Below are 19277 nucleotides of genomic sequence, written 5' to 3' on the forward strand. Positions count from 1 at the left end.
TCCCAAAAAAGCGAGTTGACAAATGGAGCTCAGGGGCACTGCAATTCTCAAACCTGCAGAGTTATAAATGATAACTCTCGTCCACAAATATATTGAGGGAAGGCAACGAAGAGGATTTGAAAGCAAGGCAGAATTGCAGGAAACAGAATTCAGGAGGTAGATTCGACTCACCTTGAAAGCACATGAAAAGCGGCAAAGCGTTGACAATGATGCCCTTGGCCAAAAAGGGCGTATGCGTTTTTTCCTGAATATATTCAGGAAAAAACGCATACGCCCTTTTTGGCCAACCAAGCAAGCCAGAAAGGCAAATCGGCGCTACAAAGAAGTCTCGCTTGCCAGCGGTCAGAAGGGCCATGCTGAAAAAAGTGTAAAAACCAGAAATGCAGGACAGGCCATGGAGACATGGGAGCCTTGCTACGCTGATGGGCGGGATGGAAATTTCCAACAGCCACTCTGGAGAAGTGTACGCTGTGAACTGTAATATGTAATAGACACAGCTTAGAGAGCATAGGGCACTTCCACTCATGGGCGTAGAAATCGGGAAACCTAAAAATCAACAAGACACAGGCACCCCAAAGTTTAGGGCTGCTCTGTTTCCAAAAACCTCCACTTCGGTACACCTTAAATATCCCAGGAAAGAGAAAAATGGATAAAGAAGTAGTGGTACTTATGCACAATGGAATGTCACTCAGCCATGAAATCAGTGTCATAAGGCTAGTAGCAGCATGATGAGTGGATTTAGGGACGATGACTCTAAGTGAAGTAAGTCACACAGAAAAGGACACTTATCCTAAGATATCACTTATAGAGGGATTGTCAAAATCGCTACACCTGAACTGAATTCCAAAACAGAACAGAGTCACACATTTAGAAAACACACTATGGCTGCTTAACGGGAAAGGTGAGGTGGGGCGATGCATAAAACAAGGGTTTGAAATTAGCTCAGATACCGTTCCAGAAGCCAAATATGTAACAGACAAGACCTACTCCCTGCTCAGTGAACTGGACTCAACGCCCCCTATTCACCGCCCAAGAATATATCTGACTAGTAAGAGTCTTAAAACCTATGTATTGATATCTCTCTGGAAGTGAATCAAGAGGGTGTAAAGCGGCATAAACACAGCAGGGAAAAGCAGCTAAACCCCATTATAAAAATAGATTACATTAAAAAAAAAACCCATTAAACAAAGACAGTGAAAGAGAGAGAAATTCTTACAAAATCCGTTCAGGGGCACTGATGCAACCTGGATTGACCATATCTTGACCCACAGCTGGATGAGACATAAGGCTGGACACTCTTGGGGCTGAGAGGATTGGTGAGGTTGGGTGAGCAAACGCAGACCCTTTAAAGTAATACTGCGTGGTACCCATGCCATGAGTCCCAAATCTCCAGGTTCAAGGGCATCTTCCTACATCGAAAACATGCCTGGGAAACCCAGAAGATGGTACACCGTGTGATCGGGAAAGGTTTCTAAAACGCACCTCATTTCTCCTCTCCTTGTGCTCGGGTTCGCCATTCCAGCCGCTTCACTAACAATCTCCCTACTTGGAGAATCAGCACCGTTGACCTCCTGTTTCGTACAGGTCGCAATTTGTCCTGAGGATGAACGGGAAGAGGGGGAACTAATGAGAGACTAGCTCTAGGTGTTGGGACAGGCACAGGTCACTCTATTTTCTCATCAGGAAGAAGAATGAACCACAGGCTCAGCCTGACCCCCGGAACCAGAATAGGGCCTGAAGCAATCCTGCGCTTTTGCGGCCAGCTCCCAAAAAAGCGAGTTGACAAATGGAGCTCAGGGGCACTGCAATTCTCAAACCTGCAGAGTTATAAATGATAACTCTCGTCCACAAATATATTGAGGGAAGGCAACGAAGAGGATTTGAAAGCAAGGCAGAATTGCAGGAAACAGAATTCAGGAGGTAGATTCGACTCACCTTGAAAGCACATGAAAAGCGGCAAAGCGTTGACAATGATGCCCTTGGCCAAAAAGGGCGTATGCGGTTTTTCCTGAATATATTCAGGAAAAAACGCATACGCCCTTTTTGGGCAACCAAGCAAGCCAGAAAGGCAAATCGGCGCTACAAAGAAGTCTCGCTTGCCAGCGGTCAGAAGGGCCATGCTGAAAAAAGTGTAAAAACCAGAAATGCAGGACAGGCCATGGAGACATGGGAGCCTTGCTACGCTGATGGGCGGGGTGGAAATTGCCAACAGCCACTCTGGAGAAGTGTACGCTGCGTCCTGAAACATGTAATAAACACAGCTTAGAGAGCATAGGGCACTTCCACTCATGGGCGTAGAAATCGGGAAACCTAAAAATCAACAAGACACAGGCACCCCAAAGTTTAGGGCTGCTCTGTTTCCAAGAACCTCCACTTCGGTACACCTTAAATATCCCAGGAAAGAGAAAAATGGATAAAGAAGTTGTGGTACTTATGCACAATGGAATGTCACTCAGCCATGAAATCAGTGTCATAAGGTTAGTAGCAGCATGATGAGTGGATTTAGGGACGATGACTCTAAGTGAAGTAAGTCACACAGAAAAGGACACTTATCCTAAGATATCACTTATAGAGGGAATGTCAACATCGCTACACCTGAACTGAATTCCAAAACAGAACAGAGTCACACATTTAGAAAACACACTATGGCTGCTTAACGGGAAAGGTGAGGTGGGGCGATGCATAAAACAAGGGTTTGAAATTAGCTCAGATACCGTTCCACAAGCCAAATATGTAATAGACAAGACCTACTCCCTGCTCAGTCAACTGGACTCAACGCCCCCTCTTCACCGCCCAAGAATATATCTGACTAGTAAGAGTCTTAAAACCTATGTATTGATATCTCTCTGGCAGTGAATCAAGAGGGTGTAAAGCGGCATAAACACAGCAGGGAAAAGCAGCTAAACCCCATTATAAAAATAGATTACATTAAAAAAAAAACCCATTAAACAAAGACAGTGAAAGAGAGAGAAATTCTTACAAAATCCGTTCAGGGGCTCTGATGCAACCTGGATTGACCATATCTAGACCCACAGCTGGATGAGACATAAGGCTGGACACTCTTGGGGCTGAGAGGATTGGTGAGGTTGGGTGAGCAAACGCAGACCCTTTAAAGTAATACTGCGTGGTACCCATGCCATGGGTCCCAAATCTCCACGTTCAAGGGCATCTTCCTACATCGAAAACATGCCTGGGAAACCCAGAAGATGGTACACCGTGTGATCGGGAAAGGTTTCTAAAACGCACCTCATTTCTCCTCTCCTTGTGCTCGGGTTCGCCATTCCAGCCGCTTCACTAACAATGTCCCTACGTGGACAATCAGCACCGTTGACCTCCTGTTTCATACAGCTCGCAATTTGTCCTGAGGATGAACAGGAAGAGGGGGAACCAATGAGAGACTAGCTCTAGGTGTTGGGACAGGCACAGGTCACTCTATTTTCTCATCAGGAAGAAGAATGAACCACAGGCTCAGCCTGACCCCCGGAACCAGAATAGGGCCTGAAGCAATCCTGCGCTTTTGCGGCCAGCTCCCAAAAAAGCGAGTTGACAAATGGAGCTCAGGGGCACTGCAATTCTCAAACCTGCAGAGTTATAAATGATAACTCTCGTCCACAAATATATTGAGGGAAGGCAACGAAGAGGATTTGAAAGCAAGGCAGAATTGCAGGAAACAGAATTCAGGAGGTAGATTGGACTCGCCTTGAAAGCACATGAAAAGCGGCAAAGCGTTGACAATGATGCCCTTGGCCAAAAAGGGCGTATGCGTTTTTTCCTGACTATATTCAGGAAAAAACGCATACGCCCTTTTTGGCCAACCAAGCAAGCCGGAAAGGCAAATCGGCGCTACAAAGAAGTCTCACTTGCCAGCGGTCAAAAGGGCCATGCTGAAAAAAGTGTAAAAACCAGAAATGCAGGACAGGCCATGGAGACATGGGAGCCTTGCTACGCTGATGGGCGGGATGGAAATTGCCAACAGCCACTCTGGAGAAGTGTACGCTGCGTCCTGAAATATGTAATAGACACAGCTTAGAGAGCATAGGGCACTTCCACTCATGGGCGTAGAAATCGGGAAACCTAAAAATCAAAAAGACACAGGCACCCCAAAGTTTAGGGCTGCTCTGTTTCCAAGAACCTCCACTTCGGTACACCTTAAATATCCCAGGAAAGAGAAAAATGGATAAAGAAGTAGTGGTACTTATGCACAATGGAATATCACTCAGGCATAAAATCAGTGTCATATGGTTAGTAGCAGCATGATGAGTGGATTTAGGGACGATGACTCTAAGTGAAGTAAGTCACACAGAAAAGGACACTTATCCTAAGATATCACTTAGAGAGGGAATGTCAAAATCGCTACACCTGAACTGAATTCCAAAACAGAACAGAGTCACACATTTAGATAACACACTATGGCTGCTTAACGGGAAAGGTGAGGTGGGGCGATGCATAAAACAAGGGTTTGAAATTAGCTCAGATACCGTTCCAGAAGCCAAATATGTAACAGATAAGACCTACTCCCTGCTCAGTGAACTGGACTCAACGCCCCCTATTCACCGCCCAAGAATATATCTGACTAGTAAGAGTCTTAAAACCTATGTATTGATATCTCTCTGGAAGTGAATCAAGAGGGTGTAAAGCGGCATAAACACAGCAGGGAAAAGCAGCTAAACCCCATTATAAAAATAGATTACATTAAAAAAAAAACCCATTAAACAAAGACAGTGAAAGAGAGAGAAATTCTTACAAAATCCGTTCAGGGGCTCTGATAAAACCTGGATTGACCATATCTAGACCCACAGCTGGATGAGACATAAGGCTGGACACTCTTGGGGCTGAGAGGATTGGTGAGGTTGGGTGAGCAAACGCAGACCCTTTAAAGTAATACTGCGTGGTACCCATGCCATGGGTCCCAAATCTCCAGGTTCAAGGGCATCTTCCTACATGGAAAACATGCCTGGGAAACCCAGAAGATGGTACACCGTGTGATCGGGAAAGGTTTCTAAAACGCACCTCATTTCTCCTCTCCTTGTGCTCGGGTTCGCCATTCCAGCCGCTTCACTAACAATGTCCCTACGTGGACAATAAGCACCGTTGACCTCCTGTTTCATACAGCTCGCAATTTGTCCTGAGGATGAACAGGAAGAGGGGGAACCAATGAGAGACTAGCTCTAGGTGTTGGGACAGGCACAGGTCACTCTATTTTCTCATCAGGAAGAAGAATGAACCACAGGCTCAGCCTGACCCCCGGAACCAGAATAGGGCCTGAAGCAATCCTGCGCTTTTGCGGCCAGCTCCCAAAAAAGCGAGTTGACAAATGGAGCTCAGGGGCACTGCAATTCTCAAACCTGCAGAGTTATAAATGATAACTCTCGTCCACAAATATATTGAGGGAAGGCAACGAAGAGGATTTGAAAGCAAGGCAGAATTGCAGGAAACAGAATTCAGGAGGTAGATTCGACTCACCTTGAAAGCACATGAAAAGCGGCAAAGCGTTGACAATGATGCCCTTGGCCAAAAAGGGCGTATGCGGTTTTTCCTGAATATATTCAGGAAAAAACGCATACGCCCTTTTTGGGCAACCAAGCAAGCCAGAAAGGCAAATCGGCGCTACAAAGAAGTCTCGCTTGCCAGCGGTGAGAAGGGCCATGCTGAAAAAAGTGTAAAAACCAGAAATGCAGGACAGGCCATGGAGACATGGGAGCCTTGCTACGCTGATGGGCGGGGTGGAAATTGCCAACAGCCACTCTGGAGAAGTGTACGCTGCGTCCTGAAACATGTAATAAACACAGCTTAGAGAGCATAGGGCACTTCCACTCATGGGCGTAGAAATCGGGAAACCTAAAAATCAACAAGACACAGGCACCCCAAAGTTTAGGGCTGCTCTGTTTCCAAGAACCTCCACTTCGGTACACCTTAAATATCCCAGGAAAGAGAAAAATGGATAAAGAAGTTGTGGTACTTATGCACAATGGAATGTCACTCAGCCATGAAATCAGTGTCATAAGGTTAGTAGCAGCATGATGAGTGGATTTAGGGACGATGACTCTAAGTGAAGTAAGTCACACAGAAAAGGACACTTATCCTAAAATATCACTTATAGAGGGAATGTCAACATCGCTACACCTGAACTGAATTCCAAAACAGAACAGAGTCACACATTTAGAAAACACACTATGGCTGCTTAACGGGAAAGGTGAGGTGGGGCGATGCATAAAACAAGGGTTTGAAATTAGCTCAGATACCGTTCCACAAGCCAAATATGTAATAGACAAGACCTACTCCCTGCTCAGTCAACTGGACTCAACGCCCCCTCTTCACCGCCCAAGAATATATCTGACTAGTAAGAGTCTTAAAACCTATGTATTGATATCTCTCTGGCAGTGAATCAAGAGGGTGTAAAGCGGCATAAACACAGCAGGGAAAAGCAGCTAAACCCCATTATAAAAATAGATTACTTAAAAAAAACCCCATTAAACAAACACAGTGAAAGAGAGAGATATTCTTACAAAATCCGTTCAGGGGCTCTGATGCAACCTTGATTGACCATATCTAGACCCACATCTGGATGAGACAGAAGGCTGGACACTCTTGGGGCTGAGAGGATTGGTCAGGTTGGGTGAGCAAACGCAGACCCTTTAAAGTAATACTGCGTGGTACCCATGCCATGGGTCCCAAATCTCCAGGTTCAAGGGCATCTTCCTACATCGAAAACATGCCTGGGAAACCCAGAAGATGGTACACCGTGTGATCGGGAAAGGTTTCTAAAACGCACCTCATTTCTCCTCTCCTTGTGCTCGGGTTCGCCATTCCAGCCGCTTCACTAACAATCTCCCTACTTGGAGAATCAGCACCGTTGACCTCCTGTTTCTTACAGCTCGCAATTTGTCCTGAGGATGAATGGGAAGAGGGGGAACCAATGAGAGACTAGCTCTAGGTGTTGGGACAGGCACAGGTCACTCTATTTTCTCATCAGGAAGAAGAATGAACCACAGGCTTAGCCTGCCCCCCGGAACCAGAATAGGGCCTGAAGCAATCCTGCGCTTTTGCGGCCAGCTCCCAAAAAAGCGAGTTGACAAATGGAACTCAGGGGCACTGCAATTCACAAACCTGCAGACTTATAAATGATAACTCTCGTCCACAAATATATTGAGGGAAGGCAACGAAGAGGATTTGAAAGCAAGGCAGAATTGCAGGAAACAGATTTCAGGAGGTAGATTCGACTCGCCTTGAAAGCACATGAAAAGCGGCAAAGCGTTGACAATGATGCCCTTGGCCAAAAAGGGCGTATGCGTTTTTTCCAGAATATATCCAGGAAAAAACGCATACGCCCTTTTTGGCCAACCAAGCAAGCCGGAAAGGCAAATCGGCGCTACAAAGAAGTCTCACTTGCCAGCGGTCAAAAGGGACATGCTGAAAAAAGTGTAAAAACCAGAAATGCAGGACAGGCCATGGAGACATGGGAGCCTTGCTACGCTGATGGGCGGGGTGGAAATTGCCAACAGCCACTCTGGAGAAGTGTACGCTGCGTCCTGAAACATGTAATAAACACAGCTTAGAGAGCATAGGGCACTTCCACTCATGGGCGTAGAAATCGGGAAACCTAAAAATCAACAAGACACAGGCACCCCAAAGTTTAGGGCTGCTCTGTTTCCAAGAACCTCCACTTCGGTACACCTTAAATATCCCAGGAAAGAGAAAAATGGATAAAGAAGTTGTGGTACTTATGCACAATGGAATATCACTCAGGCATAAAATCAGTGTCATATGGTTAGTAGCAGCATGATGAGTGGATTTAGGGACGATGACTCTAAGTGAAGTAAGTCACACAGAAAAGGACACTTATCCTAAGATATCACTTAGAGAGGGAATGTCAAAATCGCTACACCTGAACTGAATTCCAAAACAGAACAGAGTCACACATTTAGAAAACACACTATGGCTGCTTAACGGGAAAGGTGAGGTGGGGTGATGCATAAAACAAGGGTTTGAAATTAGCTCAGATACCGTTCCAGAAGCCAAATATGTAACAGACAAGACCTACTCCCTGCTCAGTGAACTGGACTCAACGCTCCCTATTCACCGCCCAAGAATATATCTGACTAGTAAGAGTCTTACAACCTATGTATTGATACCTCTCTGGAAGTGAATCAAGAGGGTGTAAAGCGGCATAAACACAGCAGGGAAAAGCAGCTAAACCCCATTATAAAAATAGATTACATTAAAAAAAAACCCATTAAACAAAGACAGTGAAAGAGAGAGAAATTCTTACAAAATCCGTTCAGGGGCTCTGATGCAACCTGGATTGACCATATCTAGACCCACAGCTGGATGAGACATAAGGCTGGACACTCTTGGGGCTGAGAGGATTGGTGAGGTTGGGTGAGCAAACGCAGACCCTTTAAAGTAATACTGCGTGGTACCCATGCCATGGGTCCCAAATCTCCACGTTCAAGGGCATCTTCCTACATCGAAAACATGCCTGGGAAACCCAGAAGATGGTACACCGTGTGATCGGGAAAGGTTTCTAAAACGCACCTCATTTCTCCTCTCCTTGTGTTCGGGTTCGCCATTCCAGTCGCTTCACTAACAATCTCCCTACTTGAAGAATCAGCACCGTTGACCTCCTGTTTCGTACAGCTCGGAATTTGTCCTGAGGATGAACGGGAAGAGGGGGAACCAATGAGACACTAACTCTAGGTGTTGGGACAGGCACAGGTCACTCTATTTTCTCATCAGGATGAAGAATGAACCACAGGCTCAGCCTGACCCCCGGAACCAGAATAGGGCCTGAAGCAATCCTGCGCTTTTGCGGCCAGCTCCCAAAAAGCGAGTTGACAAATGGAGCTCAGGGGCACTGCAATTCTCAAACCTGCAGAGTTATAAATGATAACTCTCGTCCACCAATATATTGAAGTGAAGGCAACGAAGAGGATTTGAAAGCAAGGCAGAATTGCAGGGAACAGATTTCAGAAGGTAGATTCGACTCGCCTTGAAAGCACATGAAAAGCGGAAAAATGTTGACAATGATGCCCTTGGCCAAAAAGGGCGTATGCGTTTTTTCCTGAATATATTCAGGAAAAAACGCATACGCCCTTTTTGGCCAACCAAGCAAGCCTGAAAGGCAAATCGGCGCTACAAAGAAGTCTCACTTGCCAGCGGTCAAAAGGTCCATGCTGAAAAAAGTGTAAAAACCAGAAATGCAGGACAGGCCATGGAGACATGGAGCCTTGCTACGCTGATGGGCGGGGTGGAAATTGCCAACAGCACTCTGGAGAAGTGTACGCTGCGTCCTGAAATATGTAATAGACACAGCTTAGAGAGCATAGGCACTTCCACTCATGGGCGTAGAAATCTGGGAAACCTAAAATCAAAAGACACAGGCACCCCAAGTTAGGGCTGCTCTGTTTCCAAGAACCTCCACTTCGGTACACCTTAAATATCCCAGGAAAGAGAAAAATGGATAAAGAAGTAGTGGTACTTATGCACAATGGAATGTCACTCAGCCATGAAATCAGTGTCATAAGGCTAGTAGCAGCATGATGAGTGGATTAGGGACGATGGCTCTAAGTGAAGTAAGTCACACAGAAAAGGACACTTATCCTAAGATATCACTTATAGAGGGAATGTCAAAATCGCTACACCTGACTGAATTCCAAAACAGAACAGAGTCACACATTTAGAAAACACACTATGGCTGCTTAACGGGAAAGGTGAGGTGGGGTGATGCATAAAACAAGGGTTTGAAATTAGCTCAGATACGTTCCACAAGCAAATATTTAATAGAGAAGACCTACTCTCCCTGCTCAGTCAACTGGACTCAACGCCCCCTATTCACCGCCCAAGAATATATCTGACTAGTAAGAGTCTTAAAACCTATGTATTGATATCTCTCTGGTAAGTGAATCAAGAGGGTGTAAAGCGGCATAAACACAGCAGGGAAAAGCCGCTAAACCCATTGTAAAAATAGATTACTTAAAAAAAAACCCATAAAACAAAGACAGTGAAAGAGAGAGAAATTCTTACAAATCCGTTCAGGGGCTCTGATGCAACCTGGATTGACCATATCTAGACCCACAACTGGATGAGACATAAGGCTGGACACTCTTGGGGCTGAGAGGATTGGTGAGGTTGGGTGAGCAAACGCAGACCCTTTAAAGTAATACTGCGTGGTACCCATGGCCATGGGTCCCAAATCTCCAGGTTCAAGGGCATCTTTCAACATCGAAAACATGCCTGGGAACCCCAGAAGATGGTACAACCGTGTGATCCGGAAAGGTTTCTAAAACGCACCTCATTTCTCCTCTCCTTGTGCTCGGATTCGCCATCCAGCCGCTTCACTAACAATGTCCCTACGTGGACAATCAGCACCGTTGACCTCCTGTTTCATACAGCTCGCAATTTGTCCTGAGGATGAACAGGAAGAGGGGGAACCAATGAGAGACTAGCTCTAGGTGTTGGGACAGGCACAGGTCACTCTATTTTCTCATCAGGAAGAAGAATGAACCACAGGCTCAGCCTGACCCCCGGAACCAGAATAGGGGCCTGAAGCAATCCTGCGCTTTTGCGGCCAGCTCCCAAAAAAGCGAGTTGACAAATGGAGCTCAGGGGCACTGCAATTCTCAAACCTGCAGAGTTATAAATGATAACTCTCGTCCCACCAAATATATTGAGGGAAGGCAACGAAGAGGATTTGAAAGCAAGGCAGAATTGCAGGAAACAGAATTCAGGAGGTAGATTCGACTCACCTTGAAAGCACATGAAAAGCGGCAAAGCGTTGACAATGATGCCCTTGGCCAAAAGGGCGTATGCGTTTTTTCCTGAATATATTCAGGAAAAAACGCATACGCCCTTTTTGGCCAACCAAGCAAGCCAGAAAGGCAAATCGGCGCTACAAAGAAGTCTCGCTTGCCAGCGGTCAGAAGGGCCATGCTGAAAAAAGTGTAAAAACCAGAAATGCAGGACAGGCCATGGAGACATGGGAGCCTTGCTACGCTGATGGGCGGGATGGAAATTTCCAACAGCCACTCTGGAGAAGTGTACGCTGTGTCCTGTAATATGTAATAGACACAGCTTAGAGAGCATAGGGCACTTCCACTCATGGGCGTAGAAATCGGGAAACCTAAAAAATCAACAAGACACAGGCACCCCAAAGTTTAGGGCTGCTCTGTTTCCAAAACCTCCACTTCGGTACACCTTAAATATCCCAGGAAAGAGAAAAATGGATAAAGAAGTAGTGGTACTTATGCACAATGGAATGTCACTCAGCCATGAAATCAGGGTCATAAGGCTAGTAGCAGCATGATGAGTGGATTTAGGGACGATGACTCTAAGTGAAGTAAGTCACACAGAAAAGGACACTTATCCTAAGATATCACTTAGAGAGGGAATGTCAAATCGCTACACCTGAACTGAATTCCAAAACAGACAGAGTCACACATTTAGATAACACACTATGGCTGCTTAACGGGGAAAGGTGAGGTGGGGCGATGCATAAAACAAGGGTTTGAAATTAGCTCAGATACCGTTCCAGAAGCCAAATATGTAACAGATAAGACCTACTCCCTGCTCAGTGAACTGGACTCAACGCCCCCTATTCACCGCCCAAGAATATATCTGACTAGTAAGAGTCTTAAAACCTATGTATTGATATCTCTCTGGAAGTGAATCAAGAGGGTGTAAAGCGGCATAAACACAGCAGGGAAAAGCAGCTAAACCCCATTATAAAAATAGATTACATTAAAAAAAAAACCCATTAAACAAAGACAGTGAAAGAGAGAGAAATTCTTACAAAATCCGTTCAGGGGCTCTGATGAAACCTGGATTGACCATATCTAGACCCACAGCTGGATGAGACATAAGGCTGGACACTCTTGGGGCTGAGAGGATTGGTGAGGTTGGGTGAGCAAACGCAGACCCTTTAAAGTAATACTGCGTGGTACCCATGCCATGGGTCCCAAATCTCCAGGTTCAAGGGCATCTTCCTACATGGAAAACATGCCTGGGAAACCAGAAGATGGTACACCGTGTGATCGGGAAAGGTTTCTAAAACGCACCTCATTTCTCCTCTCCTTGTGCTCGGGTTCGCCATTCCAGCCGCTTCACTAACAATGTCCCTACGTGGACAATAAGCACCGTTGACCTCCTGTTTCATACAGCTCGCAATTTGTCCTGAGGATGAACAGGAAGAGGGGGATCCAATGAGAGACTAGCTCTAGGTGTTGGGACAGGCACAGGTCACTCTATTTTCTCATCAGGAAGAAGAATGAACCACAGGCTCAGCCTGACCCCCGGAACCAGAATAGGGCCTGAAGCAATCCTGCGCTTTTGCGGCCAGCTCCCAAAAAAGCGAGTTGACAAATGGAGCTCAGGGGCACTGCAATTCTCAAACCTGCAGAGTTATAAATGATAACTCTCGTCCACAAATATATTGAGGGAAGGCAACGAAGAGGATTTGAAAGCAAGGCAGAATTGCAGGAAACAGAATTCAGGAGGTAGATTCGACTCACCTTGAAAGCACATGAAAAGCGGCAAAGCGTTGACAATGATGCCCTTGGCCAAAAAGGGCGTATGCGGTTTTTCCTGAATATATTCAGGAAAAAACGCATACGCCCTTTTTGGGCAACCAAGCAAGCCAGAAAGGCAAATCGGCGCTACAAAGAAGTCTCGCTTGCCAGCGGTCAGAAGGGCCATGCTGAAAAAAGTGTAAAAACCAGAAATGCAGGACAGGCCATGGAGACATGGGAGCCTTGCTACGCTGATGGGCGGGGTGGAAATTGCCAACAGCCACTCTGGAGAAGTGTACGCTGCGTCCTGAAACATGTAATAAACACAGCTTAGAGAGCATAGGGCACTTCCACTCATGGGCGTAGAAATCGGGAAACCTAAAAATCAACAAGACACAGGCACCCCAAAGTTTAGGGCTGCTCTGTTTGCAAGAACCTCCACTTCGGTACACCTTAAATATCCCAGGAAAGAGAAAAATGGATAAAGAAGTTGTGGTACTTATGCACAATGGAATGTCACTCAGCCATGAAATCAGTGTCATAAGGTTAGTAGCAGCATGATGAGTGGATTTAGGGACGATGACTCTAAGTGAAGTAAGTCACACAGAAAAGGACACTTATCCTAAGATATCACTTAGAGAGGGAATGTCAACATCGCTACACCTGAACTGAATTCCAAAACAGAACAGAGTCACACATTTAGAAAACACACTATGGCTGCTTAACGGGAAAGGTGAGGTGGGGCGATGCATAAAACAAGGGTTTGAAATTAGCTCAGATACCGTTCCACAAGCCAAATATGTAATAGACAAGACCTACTCCCTGCTCAGTCAACTGGACTCAACGCCCCCTCTTCACCGCCCAAGAATATATCTGACTAGTAAGAGTCTTAAAACCTATGTATTGATATCTCTCTGGAAGTGAATCAAGAGGGTGTAAAGCGGCATAAACACAGCAGGGAAAAGCAGCTAAACCCCATTATAAAAATAGATTACATTAAAAAAAAAACCCATTAAACAAAGACAGTGAAAGAGAGAGAAATTCTTACAAAATCCGTTCAGGGGCTCTGATGCAACCTGGATTGACCATATCTAGACCCACAGCTGGATGAGACATAAGGCTGGACACTCTTGGGGCTGAGAGGATTGGTGAGGTTGGGTGAGCAAACGCAGACCCTTTAAAGTAATACTGCGTGGTACCCATGCCATGGGTCCCAAATCTCCACGTTCAAGGGCATCTTCCTACATCGAAAACATGCCTGGGAAACCCAGAAGATGGTACACCGTGTGATCGGGAAAGGTTTCTAAAACGCACCTCATTTCTCCTCTCCTTGTGCTCGGGTTCGCCATTCCAGCCGCTTCACTAACAATGTCCCTACGTGGACAATCAGCACCGTTGACCTCCTGTTTCATACAGCTCGCAATTTGTCCTGAGGATGAACAGGAAGAGGGGGAACCAATGAGAGACTAGCTCTAGGTGTTGGGACAGGCACAGGTCACTCTATTTTCTCATCAGGAAGAAGAATGAACCACAGGCTCAGCCTGACCCCCGGAACCAGAATAGGGCCTGAAGCAATCCTGCGCTTTTGCGGCCAGCTCCCAAAAAAGCGAGTTGACAAATGGAGCTCAGGGGCACTGCAATTCTCAAACCTGCAGAGTTATAAATGATAACTCTCGTCCACAAATATATTGAGGGAAGGCAACGAAGAGGATTTGAAAGCAAGGCAGAATTGCAGGAAACAGAATTCAGGAGGTAGATTGGACTCGCCTTGAAAGCACATGAAAAGCGGCAAAGCGTTGACAATGATGCCCTTGGCCAAAAAGGGCGTATGCGTTTTTTCCTGACTATATTCAGGAAAAAACGCATACGCCCTTTTTGGCCAACCAAGCAAGCCGGAAAGGCAAATCGGCGCTACAAAGAAGTCTCACTTGCCAGCGGTCAAAAGGGCCATGCTGAAAAAAGTGTAAAAACCAGAAATGCAGGACAGGCCATGGAGACATGGGAGCCTTGCTACGCTGATGGGCGGGATGGAAATTGCCAACAGCCACTCTGGAGAAGTGTACGCTGCGTCCTGAAATATGTAATAGACACAGCTTAGAGAGCATAGGGCACTTCCACTCATGGGCGTAGAAATCGGGAAACCTAAAAATCAAAAAGACACAGGCACCCCAAAGTTTAGGGCTGCTCTGTTTCCAAGAACCTCCACTTCGGTACACCTTAAATATCCCAGGAAAGAGAAAAATGGATAAAGAAGTAGTGGTACTTATGCACAATGGAATATCACTCAGGCATAAAATCAGTGTCATATGGTTAGTAGCAGCATGATGAGTGGATTTAGGGACGATGACTCTAAGTGAAGTAAGTCACACAGAAAAGGACACTTATCCTAAGATATCACTTAGAGAGGGAATGTCAAAATCGCTACACCTGAACTGAATTCCAAAACAGAACAGAGTCACACATTTAGATAACACACTATGGCTGCTTAACGGGAAAGGTGAGGTGGGGCGATGCATAAAACAAGGGTTTGAAATTAGCTCAGATACCGTTCCAGAAGCCAAATATGTAACAGATAAGACCTACTCCCTGCTCAGTGAACTGGACTCAACGCCCCCTATTCACCGCCCAAGAATATATCTGACTAGTAAGAGTCTTAAAACCTATGTATTGATATCTCTCTGGAAGTGAATCAAGAGGGTGTAAAGCGGCATAAACACAGCAGGGAAAAGCAGCTAAACCCCATTATAAAAATAGATTACATTAAAAAAAAAACCCATTAAACAAAGACAGTGAAAGAGAGAGAAATTCTTACAAAATCCGTTCAGGGGCTCTGATGCAACCTGGATTGACCATATCTAGACCCACAGCTGGATGAGACATAAGGCTGGACACTCTTGGGGCTGAGAGGATTGGTGAGGTTGGGTGAGCAAACGCAGACCCTTTAAAGTAATACTGCGTGGTACCCATGCCATGGGTCCCAAATCTCCAGGTTCAAGGGCATCTTCCTACATGGAAAACATGCCTGGGAAACCCAGAAGATGGTACACCGTGTGATCGGGAAAGGTTTCTAAAACGCACCTCATTTCTCCTCTCCTTGTGCTCGGGTTCGCCATTCCAGCCGCTTCACTAACAATGTCCCTACGTGGACAATAAGCACCGTTGACCTCCTGTTTCGTACAGGTCGCAATTTGTCCTTAGGATAAACGGGAAGAGGGGGAACCAATGAGACACTAGCTCTAGGTGTTGGGACAGGCACAGGTCACTCTATTTTCTCATCGGGATGAAGAATGAACCACAGGCTCAGCCTGACCCCCGGAACCAGAATAGGGCCTGAAGCAATCCTGCGCTTTTGCGGCCAGCTCCCAAAAAAGCGAGTTGACAAATGGAGCTCAGGGGCACTGCAATTCTCAAACCTGCAGAGTTATAAATGATAACTCTCGTCCACAAATATATTGAAGGAAGGCAACGAAGAGGATTTGAAAGCAAGGCAGAATTGCAGGGAACAGATTTCAGGAGGTAGATTCGACTCGCCTTGAAAGCACATGAAAAGCGGAAAAATGTTGACAATGATGCCCTTGGCCAAAAAGGGCGTATGCGTTTTTTCCTGAATATATTCAGGGAAAAACGCATACGCCCTTTTTGGCCAACCAAGCAAGCCTGAAAGGCAAATCGGCGCTACAAAGAAGTCTCACTTGCCAGCGGTCAAAAGGGCCATGCTGAAAAAAGTGTAAAAACCAGAAATGCAGGACAGGCCATGGAGACATGGGAGCCTTGCTACGCTGATGGGCGGGGTGGAAATTGCCAACAGCCACTCTGGAGAAGTGTACGCTGCGTCCTGAAACATGTAATAAACACAGCTTAGAGAGCATAGGGCACTTCCACTCATGGGCGTAGAAATCGGGAAACCTAAAAATCAACAAGACACAGGCACCCCAAAGTTTAGGGCTGCTCTGTTTCCAAGAACCTCCACTTCGGTACACCTTAAATATCCCAGGAAAGAGAAAAATGGATAAAGAAGTTGTGGTACTTATGCACAATGGAATATCACTCAGGCATAAAATCAGTGTCATATGGTTAGTAGCAGCATGATGAGTGGATTTAGGGACGATGACTCTAAGTGAAGTAAGTCACACAGAAAAGGACACTTATCCTAAGATATCACTTAGAGAGGGAATGTCAAAATCGCTACACCTGAACTGAATTCCAAAACAGAACAGAGTCACACATTTAGAAAACACACTATGGCTGCTTAACGGGAAAGGTGAGGTGGGGCGATGCATAAAACAAGGGTTTGAAATTAGCTCAGATACCGTTCCAGAAGCCAAATATGTAACAGACAAGACCTACTCCCTGCTCAGTGAACTGGACTCAACGCCCCCTATTCACCGCCCAAGAATATATCTGACTAGTAAGAGTCTTAAAACCTATGTATTGATATCTCTCTGGAAGTGAATCAAGAGGGTGTAAAGCGGCATAAACACAGCAGGGAAAAGCAGCTAAACCCCATTATAAAAATAGATTACATTAAAAAAAAACCCATTAAACAAAGACAGTGAAAGAGAGAGAAATTCTTACAAAATCCGTTCAGGGGCTGTGATGCAACCTGGATTGACCATATCTAGACCCACAGCTGGATGAGACATAAGGCTGGACACTCTTGGGGCTGAGAGGATTGGTGAGGTTGGGTGAGCAAACGCAGACCCTTTAAAGTAATACTGCGTGGTACCCATGCCATGGGTCCCAAATCTCCAGGTTCAAGGGCATCTTTCAACATCGAAAACATGCCTGGGAAACCCAGAAGATGGTACACCGTGTGATCGGGAAAGGTTTCTAAAACGCACCTCATTTCTCCTCTCCTTGTGCTCGGGTTCGCCATTCCAGCCGCTTCACTAACAATGTCCCTACGTGGACAATCAGCACCGTTGACCTCCTGTTTCATACAGCTCGCAATTTGTCCTGAGGATGAACAGGAAGAGGGGGAACCAATGAGAGACTAGCTCTAGGTGTTGGGACAGGCACAGGTCACTCTATTTTCTCATCAGGAAGAAGAATGAACCACAGGCTCAGCCTGACCCCCGGAACCAGAATAGGGCCTGAAGCAATCCTGCGCTTTTGCGGCCAGCTCCCAAAAAAGCGAGTTGACAAATGGAGCTCAGGGGCACTGCAATTCTCAAACCTGCAGAGTTATAAATGATAACTCTCGTCCACAAATATATTGAGGGAAGGCAACGAAGAGGATTTGAAATCAAGGCAGAATTGCAGGAAACAGAATTCAGGAGGTAGATTCGACTCACCTTGAAAGCACATGAAAAGCGGCAAAGCGTTGACAATGATGCCCTTGGCCAAAAAGGGCGTATGCGTTTTTTCCTGAATATATTCAGGAAAAAACGCATACGCCCTTTTTGGCCAACCAAGCAAGCCAGAAAGGCAAATCGGCGCTACAAAGAAGTCTCGCTTGCCAGCGGTCAGAAGGGCCATGCTGAAAAAAGTGTAAAAACCAGAAATGCAAGACAGGCCATGGAGACATGGGAGCCTTGCTACGCTGATGGGCGGGGTGGAAATTGCCAACAGCCACTCTGGAGAAGTGTACGCTGCGTCCTGAAACATGTAATAAACACAGCTTAGAGAGCATAGGGCACTTCCACTCATGGGCGTAGAAATCGGGAAACCTAAAAATCAACAAGACACAGGCACCCCAAAGTTTAGGGCTGCTCTGTTTCCAAGAACCTCCACTTCGGTACACCTTAAATATCCCAGGAAAGAGAAAAATGGATAAAGAAGTTGTGGTACTTATGCACAATGGAATATCACTCAGGCATAAAATCAGTGTCATATGGTTAGTAGCAGCATGATGAGTGGATTTAGGGACGATGACTCTAAGTGAAGTAAGTCACACAGAAAGGGACACTTATCCTAAGATATCACTTATAGAGGGAATGTCAAAATCGCTACACCTGAACTGAATTCCAAAACAGAACAGAGTCACACATTTAGAAAACACACTATGGCTGCTTAACGGGAAAGGTGAGGTGGGGCGATGCATAAAACAAGGGTTTGAAATTAGCTCAGATACCGTTCCAGAAGCCAAATATGTAACAGATAAGACCTACTCCCTGCTCAGTGAACTGGACTCAACGCCCCCTATTCACCGCCCAAGAATATATCTGACTAGTAAGAGTCTTAAAACCTATGTATTGATATCTCTCTGGAAGTGAATCAAGAGGGTGTAAAGCGGCATAAACACAGCAGGGAAAAGCAGCTAAACCCCATTATAAAAATAGATTACATTAAAAAAAAAACCCATTAAACAAAGACAGTGAAAGAGAGAGAAATTCTTACAAAATCCGTTCAGGGGCTCTGATGAAACCTGGATTGACCATATCTAGACCCACAGCTGGATGAGACATAAGGCTGGACACTCTTGGGGCTGAGAGGATTGGTGAGGTTGGGTGAGCAAACGCAGACCCTTTAAAGTAATACTGCGTGGTACCCATGCCATGGGTCCCAAATCTCCAGGTTCAAGGGCATCTTCCTACATGGAAAACATGCCTGGGAAACCCAGAAGATGGTACACCGTGTGATCGGGAAAGGTTTCTAAAACGCACCTCATTTCTCCTCTCCTTGTGCTCGGATTCGCCATTCCAGCCGCTTCACTAACAATGTCCCTACGTGGACAATAAGCACCGTTGACCTCCTGTTTCATACAGCTCGCAATTTGTCCTGAGGATGAACAGGAAGAGGGGGATCCAATGAGAGACTAGCTCTAGGTGTTGG

This window comes from Eubalaena glacialis, chromosome 1 (assembly GCF_028564815.1).
Source record: "Eubalaena glacialis isolate mEubGla1 chromosome 1, mEubGla1.1.hap2.+ XY, whole genome shotgun sequence".
Taxonomy (NCBI): Eukaryota; Metazoa; Chordata; class Mammalia; order Artiodactyla; family Balaenidae; genus Eubalaena; species Eubalaena glacialis.